This window comes from Pinus tabuliformis, chromosome 5_2 (assembly GCF_031772625.1).
Source record: "Pinus tabuliformis cultivar Carrire ecotype Pingquan chromosome 5_2, CPIR1, whole genome shotgun sequence".
NCBI classification, from domain to species: Eukaryota; Viridiplantae; Streptophyta; class Pinopsida; order Pinales; family Pinaceae; genus Pinus; species Pinus tabuliformis.
The window spans coordinates 628,460,769-628,480,373 of NC_142306.1; the positions used below are offsets into that span (position 1 = coordinate 628,460,769).

Below are 19,605 nucleotides of genomic sequence, written 5' to 3' on the forward strand. Positions count from 1 at the left end.
ATCTGCTAATTGCAGTACTGTCGAGGTCTTCCTCAAGGAACCCTGAAGATTGAGTTTGAGCATGGTATCCCTGGTCATCACATTAATGGCAGCCCCCAGATCAATCAAGGTGTGAGGTATGATGGTGCCATTGATGTGGACATCTACTACAGGACTTCCAGGATCTAGGTACTTTGGGCAAATGACTTGTCCTAACATAAGGTCAGACAGTTGTCCTATGACATTGATGGTTGAAGCATCTTTCTTCCGCCTGCCTGGGTGTTTGAAACACTTTTCCTTAACCAGTTTGTTGTATATTGGCACATCCTTGATGGCTTGGAGAAGTGGTATTTTTACACACAACTGCTTGAGCTCACCTAGAAGCTCATCCTCTTCTGGGTTGGGTTGTGTGGTGGCTGTTAGTCTCTCAGGAAAGGGTGGAATAGCCTTTGGTTCACTTTCCTGTTTATCTTCCTCATCCTCTGGGGGAGGAGGTTGGCGATCTGGTAGAGTCTTTCCAGATCGAAGATTGATCTCCTGGATCTCCACTGCATAGGTAGGGCATGAGGTCTCCCCAGTGTACACCTGCTGGGCCTGTCTATTGTTGGGGTTCGGGTTCGGTTGAGCAGGCATTTGAGGTTTCCTTGGAGGAGCAGGAGGTAATGGATGAGGTTGAACTGGTGGTGGAGGCAAAATGGCGGGAGGAGTATTGTACTGGGGCCTCCACCCCGACTGAGGTTCATTCCACTGAGGCTGTGGCTGGGCATGTGAATGATATGAATGAGAAGTAGGTTGAGTAGGGTACTAAGGTGGATAAGACCATGGAGGAGGCATGGACCAGGAAGGATGAGCAGGGGGACCCCAGGAAGGCATAGGAGTCGATTGGTTGGGGCTGTAATAAGCTTGAGGTGCCCCTTGCATCCCCTGCTGATAAGGTCTAGATCCTTGTGGCCTCCTTTGGTTGAGGTAATAGAGAGGTTCAGTGGGAGCTTCTGTCCCTTGGTAGATGGCTTTAAACCCAGGTAAGGTTGGACACTGATTTGTGGGATGGTCCTCCTCACAAACGAAACATACTTCAACCGAATGCAATGGGCATTCGTTCTTAGGGTGTCTCCTTATGCACCTAGGGCAGAAGACAACCAAGGCTCTCTCAGCTTCTTCTTTCTTCTGCTGGATCCTGAATGTGTCCAGCTGCATGGCAATGGTCTGTCTCACCTCACTCTTGAGATCTTCTAATTGATTTGCAAGCTCATGTTTGGAGAAAGGGACACTAGTTGAGAGGAGGTTTCCTCTACCTCGTTTCCGAGCTGCCCTGGAGTGGTTTCTAAACACAGTCTTGATGTCCTCATAAGGCAGTTGGTAAATGTCCCCCCCAGCTAACATGTGAAGGGTATCTAAGAGGTCTTCAGGGACTCCTCGGAGCAGGACCAACTTGAGGGATTCAGGGTCAAGTGTGCACCTGGCCCGCTTATAGCTAAGTTGGAACCTCTCCTCATAATCCTCTAAGGACTCATCAGTTCCCATGGTCATCCGAAAGATTTCTCCCTTGGTTTCCTTAGACCTACAATAATCCCTGTACTTGGTATTGAAAGCTTGCTTCATTTGAGCCCAAGTGGTGATACTATTCCCAGGTAAGCCCATGAACCAGCGTAATGCTGCATCCTTAAGAGTTGAAGGGAAGAGTTTCAGCTTTTGCTCATCTTCAGTATAGTCATAGGTTCTACAAAGGACAGCAAACTCAAACAGGAAGGTATCAGGATCTTCAGTAGTCAGTCCATGGAAGTGAGGTAAGGCGGAGGGGCTAATGTTCTTCATTTTCATCTCTCCATTGGTCTCTCGGATGGGGAAGGCACCTTCTATTCTCTCATCTTCTCTTCTATTGTCAGCCATAGCTTCAGATGGAGTGGTCTCTAATTCCTCTTCTTCTATAGGATCTTGGTATATCTCAGGATGTTCACCTATAGGTTCTTCTGGATCACTGTCACCAAAGAAGAGAGAAGGGTGACTTAGTGATGTGGTGGGGGTGTTGGGTAGGAATTTGCCTGATTTATCTCGGTTCCTACGAGGCATGAGATGGAAAAGACTTTCTTTTTTTGATTGCTTTTGCTTTTTTTCTTTGGTACCTGCAAAACTGAGACAGATTGATCTACAACTAATCTATGAAGATGCAGAATTAAACTGAAAGCAGGAAAGAACTAATCTACTTTGCTCAAATGAAATTGCAGGAATGGAAATGCTAGTTTACGCTTGTAGAATGGAAACACTAATCTATGAATGCAGGAAATGCTAATCTATGAAAGCAGGAAAGGCTAATCTATGAAAGCAGGAAATGCTAATCTACGAAATCAGGAAAGGCTAATCTATGAAAGCAGGAAATGTCTATGCTACTTTTGCAGAATGGAAATGAAATAAACTACTTAGAAGAAGTCAAGAGTAAGAAAATAGAAGAAAAGCAACAATTACTAATACTCTGACGCTTCCCCGACAATGGCGCCAAAAAGATGGTGGGCTACAGTATTGTAGCAATAATGCTACAACTCTTGGGGCTTCCTATCTCTAATTTTATCAACCCGGTAGTTCGTACAAACTTGGAAGCGATGGTGCTGTATGCACAAGTACTAGCTCTTGTCGCAGCTGTCACTTGGTCAGCTGGCACAAGTCCGCTAGGGCTCAAGCCAACTTCTATATGCTCTCAGAAGAAGCTTTCTAAATGATGGACGAAGGCTATCTCAAGGGAAATTGATCTACTTTGCAAAAATGAACTGAAAGCCAACCAAAGCATGGAAACCCTAGTAAACCCTAATATGACTAGTTTAACCTCTATGGCGCAATAGTGAGAGTGCAAGTGTCTACAAATGATGCCATTACTTCTAATGATGTGAAATGCATGAACTCAAACTACTTCTATGAAAAAGAACATTGTTTTTGTATTTTTGCTTAAGTGGATGGAGTGATTATGAATTTGTTTCTTATTAGGGTTTGGCTGTGTAGAGGCGGTGCGAAGGGAAAGAAAGCTTGGGAAAGGTCAGGAGGGCTAGGAGAGGTCCCAGAGGGTCCCTAGCATTAGTCCACAGAGGTCTACAATGTTCGGATGCTCGGCAACCAAGTTTGCAGGCTTCTACAAGATGTCTGCAGGGGATCCTACAGGAAACTAAGGAATTCTACAGGAAGTCTGCTACCTTCTAGAGGATGTGCTGTAAGTGGAAGTTTTGTGTGATGGTGAAGTGATGGAGCGGTATGGGTGGATAGGTAAGGTGGAGATGGAGCTTGTGATGGCTCAGGGACAGAGAAATAAGATGGAGAGAGAGTGCACGGAGTTGGTTGGTGAATAGAAGGATGGAAACAACGAAAGGTCAAAAAGATGAAGCTACGTGGGCAATGGAAGAGTTGGAAGGTAAACGAGCTGAACAGAGGTCGGGTAGGTGGCTTTAGGCATGGGTAAGAAGAAGAAGAAGGAAGTGGAATGATACGGAGCAGTGTAGATAAAACAAATTTCTTATGTCTTGTACCAAAAACGAGAATCCATTAACCAGTGCTACCTGTGCTATTGAACCAATGAACAACAATGTAAATCATGAAGAAAAGTCGTGCATGGAATTGTAATGACGAAGTATGGCTCAAGCGCAAAATGCATGGAAGGATCCACGATTAAAACAACTGTGTTGCAGCTTGCATAAAAGTAGAAAAAGACTGCGTTTTTTTGGTGGTTGGTATAGACTGCACCCCAATCTCTAAACAGAGATGGCAGTGAAGGCACTAACAACCTTTTCTTGGAGCTCCAGTGAATTACAAACCTCCTATCCTAATCTAAGCAACTGAAAGTAAATTAACCATAAGCTAATCCTACTCAACCTTATTAAATAAATCAAATCAGCAGACTGTGTTCTTGAAATGCATATCCAAACAAAGAAACAAAGTGCTGGAAAGAAAGGTAAATAACACTACAAGAAGAGGAGATCTATTGCTCTCAGGTTGGGCCCTAACCTGAGAGCTATAGCTCCCTTAAAAGCTCAGAATTAGATCCAAATCTGCTTGCCTTTATTCATAATCAAAAGTCTAATGTCATGCCAAAACTGGCTTACAAAAACAAACACCGAGCTGTGCTCAGAAATTACAATACCAGAACAAAAGTTCAAAAAGCTCCTAACAAAGGCTACGGCCTTCATATTTATACAAAATGAAGATCAAGCTGGCTTCCTTGATTCGTGGAGCTTGGCTGTCCAACTGAAAGTCAAACTGCTGTAAAACTGCTGATCCTGTAGAACGTGTTGGCTGCCTTTAAGCTCGGTGGGGAGAGCTGTTAGAGCTTGGAGTTAAGGTGAAAATCACGAGGAGGGTCATCAAGACTGTGGACAACCTCCCTATGAACCCGCAATGTCACCTTTGTTGTCTCCTTGTCTCCTTTTGCGTGGTCTTTTGCTCTCTTTAATGCCAAGAACCTGAAATCATCATGCATTAGCCACATAGATATAATGCCTGCCCTTCTTCCTACAAACAACACGAATATACTAAGAAATGAATGCATAAGTGATAAAAGATGAATGGTTGAACAAGGTAAGTAGGCCAATATGAGCCCAAATTGTACCAAAAATTGGGGCTCATCAACCCCTACCTCATCTCCCTCATGGGATCATGATTAGAGGACCCCACTATCACAACCCAAAAATAGAGTGTGATTTCCTGTTCATTGCATTGATAAAGTTTTGGCATTAGCTAGATATTTGTTTATGACTTCTTGGAAATATTTACATTTGTTGTTTTTCTTCTCATGATTTTTGTAGCTTAGGGGGTAGTTCATTTCATAGATCAAGTTCTTAGTATTAGTTAGATAACCTTTTCCAACTTCAACTCATCTTTTGCACATTGACTTCTAATAATTTGCAAATGAAAAGAGAAACAAGTGCATGTGTTATTGCAGGGTTGTTGGATCTATAGGTAGGGAACCCTTTCACCAACTCCATTTAGGTCTTCTCCACCTTATTTTTATGCATGTCAATCCATGTTCTAAATCTTTCTTTTTCAGTCACCATGAGTAGCCATCTTAGCCCAAATCCAACATTCTTGAATGATTGGGCTTGGCTAAGGGTGTGGATCACCTTCCCTACATTTCCCACAATATACATACAACCTTACAACACTTCACATCACCATTATTACCCTCTAAAGCCTCTCAACCAACTTCCTATAGCTTTTGAGGACATCCTAGGAATCTTGTAACAACATCCTATAGCACACCTGTCACAGCCTATTTTAGCCCTGTTTTGACCTGCAATATAGACTAGATTAGTTTAGGAGTAGTTTAAACCCTCAGCTTCAAGTCCATGACCAGAAGTGCCACTTAGACCAGTCCCTTCACTCCTTTTACTTTCCTGCAAGATCAGATAGTATTAGTTCTTTCATTTCTAAATTTAGCAAATAGAACTTTATTTACTCAGCAAATGTGAATTAGATAGTCAATGCCTGCTTTCTTGAATTATGAAATGGTAGAATAATATTCTATTTTCAAGCAACCCCGATAGCTAGATGATTGAGTGCAATTTGGCATAGTTTCCTTTCTGCAAATTAGCATAATGTTTGTGTCCTTTCATATCATTTACAAGTTGACAACATTCAATTTCTGAGTTGAAAAGCATTCAATTTCTCTACACTAGGACTAGCCTTTACATTCTTCTTTCAATAGTTAGACACCTTTCAGTTTAGCAGAGGAATGGTATGGAACCCTAATGATCAAGTGGTCTAGTTGACGGTGGAATGAGTAAGATGATGCATCTACTGTGTATATAGCATTGTCACCTCTAAGTTTGTATGAAACCCCAGGTTGATACTGTAAAGTTGAAGAGCCTTTGGAAGTTTCAACACTCTTGGTGCAATACTAGGGCTCACCATATTTTTGGCACCGTTGCCGAGGAGCTGTCTAGTTAGATGTAATTTATACTTTTATTTTTTTTTTCATTCAATAGATAGATGCCATTCTTGCTTTCCTTTGTGTTTTGCATATGGTTTGGAAAAATACCTAAAAAGAAAAAAGAACTTTCATGCCTCATAGGAGTAGAGAAACTTTAGGTAAATTCTTGATAAATACCCCCACACCATCAAATAATCAACCTTCACTCTTCTTCAGTGACTGTCAACTCCCCTCTTTGACTGCAGGGGAGTTAGAGGACCCCTCAGGTGAACAAACTGAGATCTTTGAAGAGCCTATTGGGGAAGAAGAAGAAGAAGAAGAAACCATCCAACATACCTACACCATGGATGAAAATGGAAATGAGGGTGATTTTCCCATCAGAGAGACTAATGGAGATGTTAGGATGAAAAATATAATCCCTTCTGCCCTTCCTCACTTCCATGGCTTAACCTCAGAGGACCCTAATACTTTTTTGTTTGAGCTTGTTGTTGTCTGTAGAACTTAGGATTATATCCCTGATGAATAGAAGTTGAAGGTGTTCCCATCCATCCTCAAGGATGAAACATTGCGCTAGTTCATGGGTCTACCTGGGGATAGCATCACTACCTTGGCTCAAATGCAACAATCCTTTAAAAACAAGTACAAGGACTATTGTAGGTCCAAATAAACCGAAGAGGAAATATTTAGAATGAATCTTGGACTAGATGAATCCCTAGAAGACTATGAGAAAATGTTCCAGCTTATCTGTAAAAGGGCCAAATGCACTCTTGATCCTGAATCACTGAAGTTAGTCCTTCTTAGAGGAATCAGCGAGGACATACTGGAAACCTTAAACATGTTGTCTAGAGGGGAAATTTATTAGCTGCCCTATGACAACATCAAGAAAGTATTCAAAAACCATTCTAGGGCTGCTAGGAAGAAGGGTAGGTCTAGTCAAGCTTTGGCCAATTCCTCTTCCTCCACCACATCTAACAAGAATGAAATTGGAAACATGTTGGAGGACTTTAAAAGTGAAATGTTACATGCATTTTCTCTTCAAATGGACACCATGCAAATCAAGAGGAGACCAGAGAAAGCAAAGATAGCCTTAGCTATCTTTTTCCCTAAATGCACTAGAAGGCACCCCATGAATGAATGCCCATTAAATGTTATAGAGGTATGCTCGGTCTGTGAGGAAAACCATTCCACAGATAAGTGTCCTTCTTTTCCTAGATTGAAATATGTATACCAAGGGGTAGAAGGTGGGGTTGAACAACTCTGTTACATCAATCAAAGGAGGCCTCAAGGACCTTGACCATACCAATAGGGCATGCAAGGTGCATCCTATTCCTATTACCATCCCAACCAGAATGCACCTATTCCCCCTTGGTATTCTCTTACTCATCCTTCATGGTCCACACCTTCTCCTTGGCCTTATGCACCTTAGTATCCTCCCCAAACTGCTAATCAAACATTTCAGCCATATGCTTCTACACATCCTCAGTGGAATAACCCATCACAAGGTTGGAGGCATCAATTCAACCAACCTCCTACTTTATTGCCTCCTTCTCCACCTAAACCACAACTCATTCATCCTATTCCACCCAAGCAACCTCAGATGCCCACTCAGCCAAATATGAACCTGAGCAACAAGTAGACACAACAGTTCTATAGTGGAGAGACAACTTACCCTACCTATGTTGTGGAGATTCAAGAAATCAACCTCAGGTCAGGAAGGGTGCTCCCAGATAACCAACCTCCATATCCACCTGAGGAGTTTGAAGAGGAAAAGGAAGAGAGTGTCCCTCAAGAAAATCCACCTCCTTTTCCTAAAAGATTGATCCATCCTAACCAGCACACCCTAGAATAGACTAAACTTATGGGAGAATTGAAAACCAATGTGTGTTAAAATCCCACTCCTCCATGTTATCAAGGATGTTTCCATCTACAATAATCTTACATAAGAGAAATGCTTCAAATATCCTGGGAGGAGAAGGAAATAACCCCTGCCATCAATGCCATTGGTCAATTGTCTAATCTAATGCTAGGGAGAGTGATTTTCCCAAAGTATCTAGACCCTAGAAGTCCTCTGGTAGATGTGCACATTTATGGAATCATTGTCCCCCACACCTTGATTGATATTGGGGTGTCCATAAATGTGACGACTAAGGAAACCATGCTCAAACTAAACCTCTAAGGATCTTTGAGAAAGACCACCACAGTGCTGAAACTTGCAGATAGGTCTACAATGGCTCCTGAGGGAGTTGTTGAGGATGTAATGGTCTCTATTGATTCCTAGGAGTATCTTGCTGACTTCCTAGTTCTCTAGCTTGAGACCAAATTCAATGGCTATCCTCTCATCCTTTAAAGACCATGGTGAACCACTGTTGATGCTTACATAAGTTGCAGACCTGGGAACATGACCATTAAGAATAGGAATTTTTCCAAACAATTGGTATTATACCTTCATGCTCAACCATCCCTGGAGCATGACTTACCCCTATGGCTGGAAGAGGAGGAGGAAGATGAAGTGTATGATACCACATACCATCCAATCTGTACCCTAGATGCTATTGTAGGGTGGGGGAAACCTGATGAAGATGACCTCATTGACCAAATCCTCCAAAACTAGCCCCCCAACACCATGCATCTTAATGAGCTTGTGAAGGAATCTAAGGGGAATGATTGGACTGAGTTATTCCTAGTGTACCCAAGTCCTGCACATGTCAAAATGGTAGAATTTGGTCTATTTAAAACCTTGAAGATCAACCCCCTTCTCTGAGCCATCCAAGAAGAGAAGTTGTGCAAAATGCTGAGAGAACACTTAGATGCCTTTTCATGTAACTATAAAGAAATGAAAGAAGTGCATCCTTCGGTGTGTACTCATCACATCAACATCAAGGAAGGATGAAAACCTATGTGCAAACCTCAGAGGATAATGGACCAAACTCTCAATTACATAGTGAAAGAAGAGTTGAAATTTTTTTTGGATGCGGGGTTCATCTACCCCATCTCAGATAGTGAGTGGGTGTCCCCTCTAGTTTTGATCCCAAAGAAGAATGGAAAGTGGAGGATCTGTGTGGATTATAGAGAGCCAAACAAAGCCACTAAAAAATAACATTTCCATTTACCTTTCATTGATCAAGTCTTGGATGGTCTTGTAGGCAAGAATTTCTTCTCTTTCCTGGATGGATTCAGTGGTTACAATCAGATCCAAATCAACCTAGAGGACCAAGATAAGACTACATTCACCTTTCCTTGGGGTACCTTTCCTTATAGGGTCCTTCCTTTCGGATTATATAATCCCGCTGCCACTTTTCAAAGGGAAGTTATGAGCATCTTTGTTGAGCTAGTCCATGACTATGTAGAGATCTACATGGATGATTTCACTCCCTATAGGTGTGATTTCCTAGAGGCTCTCTCTAACTTTGGTAAATTCCTAAATAAGAGCATTGAAATGAACCTCTTTCTTAGTCTTGAGAAGTGTGAATTCTTTATGAATGCAGGGACTGTCCTTGGCCATTAATTATCGCAATAGAGAATACAAGTGGACCCAAACAAAATTGCCATCATAAAAAGGGTCCCTACTCCTCAAAATAAGAGGGATGTTAGGAGATTCTTAGGCTTAGCTAGATATTATAGGAGTTTTATGAAAGACTCTAGCAAAGTAAACTCACCATTGTTTAGATTTCTGGCCAAGGACTTTGAATTTTGCTGGTCAAATAGTTTCCAAGAGGCCGTAGAGATCTTGAAAGACAAATTAACTATTGCACCCATACTTAGAATCCCAAATTGGGCTATTCGTTTTCACATCCATGCTAATGCGTATGACAAAGTTGTAGGAGAAACTGTAGGCTAGATAGATGACAAGTTTCCTTATGCCATTTACTTCATTAGCAAAAATTTTTCTAAGGCTAAATTAAATTAAACAATGACTGAGAAGGAACTCCTAGCTGTTGTCCACCCTTTGAACAAGTTCAAACACTACATCACTCGATATCAAAATTTTGTGCATACTGACCATGCAACTATCAAGTACTTAATGAACAAGCCTGATTTGAATGCTAGAATTATTAGATGGTTTCTTCTATTACAACAATTTGATTTAACTATCGTTGATAAGCAAGGTAAAGAAAATGTATTTGCATATTTTTTGTGTAGAATTGCTTTTCCTACAGATGAGGAAGGGATGGTTGATGATCAGCTGCCATATGATCACTTATTTTATATTTCAGTTCTCCCTCTGTAGTTTCCTGACATAGCCAACTACCTAGTTGTTGCAGAGTCCCCTCCAAATATACCATCTAGGGAGAAGAGCATAACTGTAAGGAAGAGTGCCCCTTTCACTTGGATTGAGGGAAGTCTCTTCAAGCTGGGACAAGATAAAATATTGAGGAGATGTGTGAGGGAAGAGGAATTATTTGACATCCTCTCAGCCATCATGATGGGCCTTGTGGAGGTCACTTTGCTTCCAATATGACAACTTTCAAGGTTCTACAAGCTAGATACTATTGGCCTACTCTCGAACAAGATGCAGGAAGATACACAAGTTGATGTGATCAATGCCAGAGGATGGGGAAACCTACTCCCAATGACGAAATGTCATTGCAACCTCAGGTGTCTTTAGAGCCATTTGATAATTGGGGCATGGATTTCATTAGGCCAATTGATCCACAATTAGGGAAAAAAAAGTACACCAATGTATGGACTGATTATTTGATAAAGTGGGATGAGACAAGGCTATCAAGATAGCAACAGAGGAGAAAGTGGTTGAGTTCTTAAGGATAATGTGTTCTACAAATTTGGGTACCCTAGAGAGCTAGTCACCAATCAAGGAGCTCAATTCACATCACATATGATCGAGAATTTGTTAAGGCAACATCATATCAAGCACAAAAAATATACTTCATATCATCCTTAGGACAATGGACAAGTAGAGGTCACCAATAGGGCATTACAAGGCATCCTCACCAAGGTTGTGAGCAACAATGGAAAAGATTAGGCAGATAGATTGGTGGAGACCACTTGGGCCTATAATACAAATTGGAAGACAACTACTGGTTTTACCCTTATGACTTGGTCTATGGAAAGAAGGCTCTTCTCTCGATTGAGTTTGAGTACAATGCCTTGAGAATGGAAGCACAATTTTATTTAGATGTTATAAAGGCACAACAATAGAGGTTGCTTCAGTTGAATGGCTTGGATGATTTCAAAATGCAAGCCCTCCTACACACTGAAGTTATCTAATTATAAAGGAAGGTCTGGCATGATAGGAACATCAAGGACAAGGTTTGTTAGGAAGGGGATTGGGTCCTACTATATGAATCTACATTCAATGAATTTAAAGGAAAATGGATGACAAGGTGATTAGGCCCATACTTGATAGAGAAATTCGATGAAAATGGAGCTATTCAAATCAGGACCATTGATGAGGAAGGGATTCCATTTCTTGTCCATGGCTATAGATTGAAAGTTTATAGAAAGACTATGTCTAAAGAAGAGTTCATCAGCACCATCAGCAGAGAAGTGAATGTGATTGGAAGTGTCCTAGCTTCCACGTCACAACATGGCAAGATAGTATTTGTTTTTGTGAAAAGGAAAAAGAAAAAACAACAAAAGGATTGGACGAAAACCTCCATGAGGCATCTGAGACCAAATCTTAAGTTGAAAAACTCCTTGAGGCAACCCAGGAGTGAAAAAAGAAAAAAAAAGATCCATGGTTGAAAACCTCCCTTGAGGTACCCAAGGCAGACATGTAGGTTGAAAACCTCTCATGAGCTAGTTTCTGTGTCCCAAAAAAAAAATGAAAAAGAGAAAAAACAAAGGAGAATGCCATGACAGGGATCTACAACCCCTCCATTAATAATTTCTGTCATTTTGCAGGTTTTGAGGGCAGTGGTAAATTGCAAAGTTGAAGGGATAGCATGCTCAAGTTACTTTCAATTTTTCCCTCCATCCACTCCATAACTTCCATGAAATCCATGTCCTCACCACTCTCACCCATTCTAGGGGCTCAAAAGCCCATTTTCAAGCCCTTGTTGGATTGCTACACGATGTCCTATAACTGATACAGGAAGATCCTGTAGCAATACAATAAATTCTTGAAATTATACAGGAAGAGGATCTGATAGGGAAAATCAGCATCCATGAGCTATCCATGGTTAATTAGGGTCCTCACGCCTTGATCCACAACTAACCCATCCTCCATGCATCCCTAATTCACAAGCATCACTATCTTTCAAAATAAAACCTAAAAACAAAATTCTAAAAACAACACAGAGGACATTCCCTCCATTTCCACAACCCTTCACTTCTTCATCAGGACCCTAACACCATCCTCCAACCCCCTACGCTCTTTCTCATCACTCCCCTCAAGTTGGAAGCCATTGAAAAAAGAAAAAAGGGGTGCTACATGATTTCCTGTAATAGTCTGTGCCACTATTGCAATAAACCTAAAACCTAGTTTTTTCTTCCCATCAAGTTGAGGGGATGATACCATCATTCTGAAGCACCCTGTCACTCCAAGCAAGACTCTACAACAACATAGATAGTACCTGAGATGCTAGCAAAGAACCTGTACACATGAATACCACCAACAATCAAATACACAAGAGCAAAGAAAGCATACATAAGAGCAAAAAAAAAGATAGCAAGGTAAATCCCTAAGTAGCAGCACAAAGATCTAGCACTCCAACATCCATTGATCAAGAACAAGGTAAGCACAAGTAAGGTAACCTCGAAGCTCCTCCCTAGGTGTAAAATAATGAAAAATGTGTGAATGTTGAGGTTAGGTATTTTTATAAGCTGGAGGTGGCCAGTTAACTTGGCCACCCTCGGTTAGTGATCGAAAAGGGATTTATTAGTCATCATGCAATGTAGGAGTGTCACTTCAGTTAAGATTAGCTAATATGGAGTGGGTGTTGATTACGAGGGACGAGAGAATGATAACTCCAAGTGGGCCAATAGTTCAAATGAGGAAAACTCGTACTTCTGCCAAGTCATCACAATGCTTTGAGCCTTAGCCAAAAATAACATATAACGTACCAAAGCTCAAACTCTCTTTCAACTTCACTCATTTCAAAATCAGTTAAGGTAAGGATGAGCCTGGGAAGCTATCGAGAGGATCCATACCCTACCCTATCATTCCCAGAGGAGGGATCTACAGGAAGCAAACAAAATTGCTACTGGAAGCCTCCAAGGGTGAAAGAATGCTACTAATGGTTGCTTTCGTCTCCAATTATCATTATATCAGGCCTTATGGTGAAAATTAAGTGGTCCCTCTCATTCTTCTATCCATTATTTACATGCTAGTGCACCTTGAACTCTCTTAGTAATAACAATCATCTTGTGCATTAAAAGAGTTTTCTCGCTAGAGGGGATATACATAATTGTCATCAATTAGAGATTTCAACCCTCTGTTCCCTTTGAATTCATATCGGAGCTATCATAGGAAGAAACCCTCCTACACCTAGTTGAAATAGGATGGGAGGGGGATTTAATAGGAGAGAGCCTACATATACTAAGATAATTCACCTTCACCCCCCTGTAGTAGATATTTTCAGATGGCATTAGTGGTTAGGTTTCCGAGCTGCTAGAGGGATATGGTGATGATATCACTTATGAATTTTCCATGGCCCTAAACTCCCAGACAAGAGCCAGTGCCACCATCGTGGTGAGGGGTTTATCCATTACTATCAATCCTAGGCTGATTAGAAGGGTGACAACCCTTCCCCTAGGGGTCCAATGGAGAAAATAAGACAAGTCTAGCAGTGCCATTGCTAAGAAGAATTTCTTCATTGTTGATGACAAATCAATTGAAGATAAAAATGGAGTCATAAGGTAGAGCCTACCCTATCCTTGGGATGAGGTGGCCTACCACATACTTAAGTTCATCTTTTGTGAAGGAAGACTGAGTGTAGTCTATGGCTATTAGTTCAGACTACTCCATGAGTTGAGATTTCAAGAAGGATTTCCCATATCCCAAAGACTCAGTGTGCCTTATTTGGACTCCTACAATCCATCATGGACATGAGCCAGAAGATGAAAGAGGGAAAGCAACAACAGTTAGGCCACCATGGCCTCATCAAACTAATAGTGGAATATGATTTGAATAAATTAAAGGTTCCTATCCTTTGGTCCACATTCAGGGATATGGATAGAGAATGCTTCCTTGACACTCAATTCCTTGTATTTGGTGAGACCCCAATCTCTAGTGCTAAAGGGGAAGAGGCAGAGGCAAAAGAAGGAGAGGAGGCAGAAGCAGAAGAGTAATAAGAGCAGAAAATGCTACAGGAAGATCAGAAGGGGCATAAAGAAGGGAAAGAGGCAGAGGTGGATGAAGGAGAAGAGGCAGAAGCAGATGAGGAATAAGAGAAGCAAACTCTACAGGAAGATCAGAAGGGGCAGAAAGAAGGGAAAGAGGCAACTTCTCCAAGAAAATTTGAAAAGGATCTTCTAGAGCTACAGGATCCTAGTCGGCAGCACAATTTGAGCTCCTATTACAAGTTCATTGAAGGAGGCAGATTGATACCACAAAAATTTGCAGTCCCTCTCTCCTTTGACCTTGAAGTAGAAAGAGGATGGACACATAGAGGGATGCAGATTGCCAAATCCAGGAAGGTGGAGGATGTGGTCCTTATGGAAGAAAATCCCCTAGAAATGGGCAAGGAGTTGAGTGCATTAAGGGATAGAGAGCACACAATGAGAACACAGTTGCAGGAAGAAAATATATTATTGAGGAAGAAATTGTAAAAGAAGGAAACCCAATTGGCCACAATGCCAAGCCTCTCCATGGAGGCACTACAATCCATAATTCCATCCAGATCCTATGCACTTTTCCTCAAAGACCAATGGATGCAGTTCCAGATGAAGACATTAGCACAACATGGGTCCATGCCATTCAAGAAATACAATAAGTTCATTAAGTTGTGTGACAAGAGTACCATCGAAGACAAAGAAAAATTAGCTGAATTCTATGTGCACAACCTCACCTTAACTGACATGAGTGTTTGGGATCCCAATGAAAAATTAGGAGACTTGCAGCTGATGGTCCTTGCATATTGGATGGCACATGAGGAGACCAGAGCTGAAGAGGTGAGGGACAAAGAAGAAAAAGGACCCCTCTACATTAGGGCAGAGCAGATAAGTTCCATGGCTGTAATCGACACTCACAACATCATTTCCAATGATGCTAAGCTAGCACCTAGATACCTTGCCACTCAACTGCGGGTCATCTCCCACTTTGAGGACACTCTTAGGCTATTCAAGACAAAGAGCAAATACGCATGTTAGAGAAGATGGAATACGTTGCCACACAGTCTCTAGATCAGGGAGTATCACTCTCATGAAATGTTGAGGAACACATTGGATAGAACACCTTTGTATAAAGGGGCCATGCAAAGATTGAAGATCAATTGGATTGGACTTAAGCTAAGTCCACCTTTATTGTTTGGTTTATAGGAAGGAAGGAATAAAGAAGGGGAAAGGAAGCAGTGGGCACACATAGAGGTGAATGTAGGCTTCTATCCTTAGGAACACACACCATCTGCAAAACCATTACGAACTGGTGTATAATGAAGAAATACCTTTGAATAAATAAGATAATCAGGCTCCACACCCAACAATATTGACTAATTACATTTCTATTGATGTATTTTTTTTTTATGCTAAAACCTAACATGGTAACTTTTTGTTGTAATTGTAGCCTTTATCACTATATACACTAAGGAGACATAATACTAGGATCATAAAATATTGTCTTATACATTGTATTCATTGCAAAAGGAAGATTCCCCTCGAATGTGTTAGATTTCCTTAAAACATAGTAAAATGATATGCAATTTCTATGTGTAAAAACATAAAAACTTAAAGAATTGATATTCAGGAAACGTAAATCACAAATACAATGAGTTTTATAACTTAATATGCACACGGGAAAAATAAATCAGAAGACAAGAAAATCAACACATAGAACACAAGATATACCCAAGAAACCCCAAATTGAGGGAAAAATTGCAACATTGTATCTTTTATTATTCTTTTTTCAACAAAAAAATTCTTTTGATAATTACAACAAGGGATAAATATTTGTTTTATCACAAGAACAATTGATCCTCCAAGATGAATCAACCCTCTGCTTTCGCACTAGATCTGCAAAATCTCTATGTAGATAAGGTAAATTGTGCACATGTGTGAGTACAAATCCTCTCTCCTGCACACATGTGCAAATGGTATGACTGCGCTTGGTCCTCACTTGATTTCTTCTATAATCATATATCATTGCGATCTTCTAAAACCTTCAACTCTTCCTTCACCGATCTAACATACTCTCCTCAAGCTCAACTGACTTGCCACTAACTCACTTCATCTCCTCTTATAATCTAGATATCAACCCTAATATCCCACTCAACAGATGAGATTAAACCATAAGTTAACTTAGGAATTTTTATTTTTCATAATTCTTACTTTAGGAAATATTTAAATAAATTAATATTCTACTAAAGTGGCAATCTTGTAGGTTCTTCTACTAGTCTTAGCACTTAGACAAGAAAAACCCTTCTTTACTCCAATCAACATAATGACATTATAATTATTGGTCTCTTATCATTTTTCAATCATAAGGTTCAAAAGAGATTTTAACATTATTGTCTGTTAGTGGTGGTGTTTATCTTGGAGGTTTAGACTATGGATTTTGAAGCTTGGGTTTTAAATAGTAATTTCTAATCGTTACAATGAAGCAATAAAAAAATGTGCAAATTGCTATAGACTAAAAAAGGAAGCTAAGCATTCATTACAAAAATAAAAAAATGTGTTTGTACTACCTACTTGAAACTATTTTCTTTCTAATGAAATAAATAAAATAAAAATTGCAAAGGAATAAAAAATGAAATTTTGTAATAAATCAAGAGAACACATGCTTAACTATGGAAATGACATAGAAATAAGTGAAACAAAGGTATAAGAGACGGAATGAAGCAAAGTGTTAATACCAAACAAACTCTTAGTTCATTTATACCAAGCTTGTTGGTACATAATCAAGAATGATTTGCTAAAAATGTTAAGATATGTGCAAAAAAACTTTTAGCATGAGAGGAGCAACTAGCTCTACACTCCTAGCTCCCATCGACGAGGAATTAAACCCCATCCCTTTTTCTACATTGATACCATTTATTTTCTAAGCTTGGTAGTACCTATTCAATCATTCATTTCAATAATTGGGCAAGTTTTAATCATAAGAAACGTTCGGTGGCCTCAACCTACCTAATGGGAAACTAGGTTTGTTGGCCACTGAACCGCATTATACGCCATCCAAAACATAAATAGTCTGACTCCATCTACCAAAGCCTTATAGGACTTATAGTTTGGAAACCATCTACTAACCATAAAACCATAAACATAAATGCTACGCGACATATACATCAAAACATAATAAAAAATGATAACAGAGAATAACCTTCTATCATATAGTCATCTCATGATTCCATGAGAGTGAGATCTTTTGCGCTTGAGCCTGGCAAGTTTTGATTGAGGAAAACAAGGAATGTGGCGCTCAATGCAATTGAGGCCAACATTTTGGTGTTGAATCTGGAGTTGAATCAACTAAAGTTCTTTCTGAGTGTCATTGAAACTAGGATCTGTATTCGTAGAAATTGTTAGAGAGGAAGCCATCGCTTTGGAAACAATTCTTTTCATGAGCAAGAAAAGGTGAAAAATTATTTATACAGAGTGAGGCGACCATGGGTTAGACTAGGGTCAAGGATTAGGTCACTCCACTCCTCTCATGACAACAATATCTCAGCCTTTTGGTTTAGTTCTGCCTCCTAGGTCGAGATCAGTTGCTTCACGTGGGTTGGAGTCCCCTTGTAATAGGCCTGTACAACGTTTTGCAAGATCTGTGCATCTAAATTTTCTGCCACGTTGGCATGGGGGCTTTCCAGAGGTCGAGCTTCTTTCTTTACCCTTACCACCCAGATTTTTATATCAACGACCTCTGTGCCAAGAGGCACCAACACTAGCCAGGATCTTCACCATGATGGGCGATGTCAGACTGCCCTTCGTTAACTTAGTCGAACCTACCCGCGCCCGAGACCCAAAACATTGCACAGAGGCCGAAGGGAGAGGCAACTTAGGTGGACCTGGATTAACATGAGGACATAAAAGAAAAAAATAATCAAAGCTATACTTAGAATTAATAGGAGGACCGAGGAACATAGGCATCGTCGTTTTGCACTGCACCCACCATGAATCGACAGCCTGAACCAATTCTTAGAGGAAAACATGAACCAGCCCAAAGTGTGGGGCACCTTTAGATTATTAACATTGCCCCCCTGCACTCCTTAGCCTAGATTCCACAGACCCGGCCTAGCCTATATTCCTTTACCCTTTCTTTCCTCAGGGTTTTCGAATTAAACTCAAACTGAGAATTATGGAGCTCACATTCAACATGTAGAGTAAACAGAGTAATTAAGAAACAGAATGAGCGAAACATTCCCATATGAGATAACAAAGTGCCAAAAAAGATGGAGATTGACATAACATAGTTGAGGAAACCAGTACACGCTATCACAGAAACTTTCCAATTCACCATTTTTCCTTTTCCCCTTCAAACATAAGGCAGATAACTAATGTTAGCCCCCAACCTAGGGAAAAGGATAAGCATAAGAACATACCAGACCAATTGTGACATCCGCGAGCCAAGACAAACCACAAAATAATTTCCTGCGCGTGCTCCATGCTCCAAAAACCATAACACTATTTTCTCAAACCTCCTAAGATATCTATAACACCAAATTGAATGTCAAAGAGATGGTTGCATGTATTCCTTGACTCCCACCACCTGGAGATTTAAGGTGTTGCCAAACCTTGCGTCGTCGATCCGCTGTGAAGTGTTTTCGTTCGTTGCATTAAGTTGATGGTTCATGTGAGGGCATGGGAGAGGCCACCCACTGGTTCTTACATTAATTCGATTAAACATGTCTGCTATCCCCATGCAGATCCCCAGCTGGCTTGTACCCAGATCGGAGGACATTGATACCAATTTAATTATGTAATGTTTACTATAAAATAATGCCAGTAATAATAATAAATAGGGTAAAACATTTTCAATTAAAATATTAAATGAAATGTTTATTTCAAGTTATTTCTTTTTAATAAAATAATAATTTAAAATTAAATACATATAAAGAAAAAATTTAAGAATAAACATTCATTGCAAAGAGTAAAAAAATAGATTTGATAATACATATTTCAAACAATCTCTTTCACAAAATTGTTAATGAGAGTGCATGCTAAGAAGACTGAATCTTAATCCTATTTCTTTAGAGAAATTGAAATTTATAGGTATGAAGAAATGCAATCTCTAAAATCACAATTGTGTTTTGTACTTAATAAGGGGGAGTAAGGTCTAAAAATGGTTGGATTTTTATTAAGCATGTGTTTATATAGAATGACAATATATTTTTAGGCTTTTTTTATTACAAATCTTACATACACATCCAATATATAATTGAAAAGAATAATCTTTATTATCATATTTTAATGAATCAAAGATTGTAATTAAATCTATAGGTTACTTGCATTTTATAAGTGGAAATATGTAATGATGTAAATAATTAAAATTTCTTTTTGCATATAGCTAATTTCCAATACTAAAATTTGAATTCTTTACAAGAAGGTTGTTAGAGTTGCACTTATTGTTTGCACTGGAGTCCTAGACCTATAGTCATTTATCATCCATTTAACTT

General features: G+C 39.9%; 1 pseudogene; it reads right to left on the reverse strand.

The window, feature by feature from the left end:
* Positions 1–18,890, reverse strand: part of LOC149160610 (protein CHROMATIN REMODELING 20-like) — a 52,629-nt pseudogene extending 33,739 nt beyond the window's left edge.
* Between the last annotated feature and the right edge of the window lie 715 nt (positions 18,891–19,605).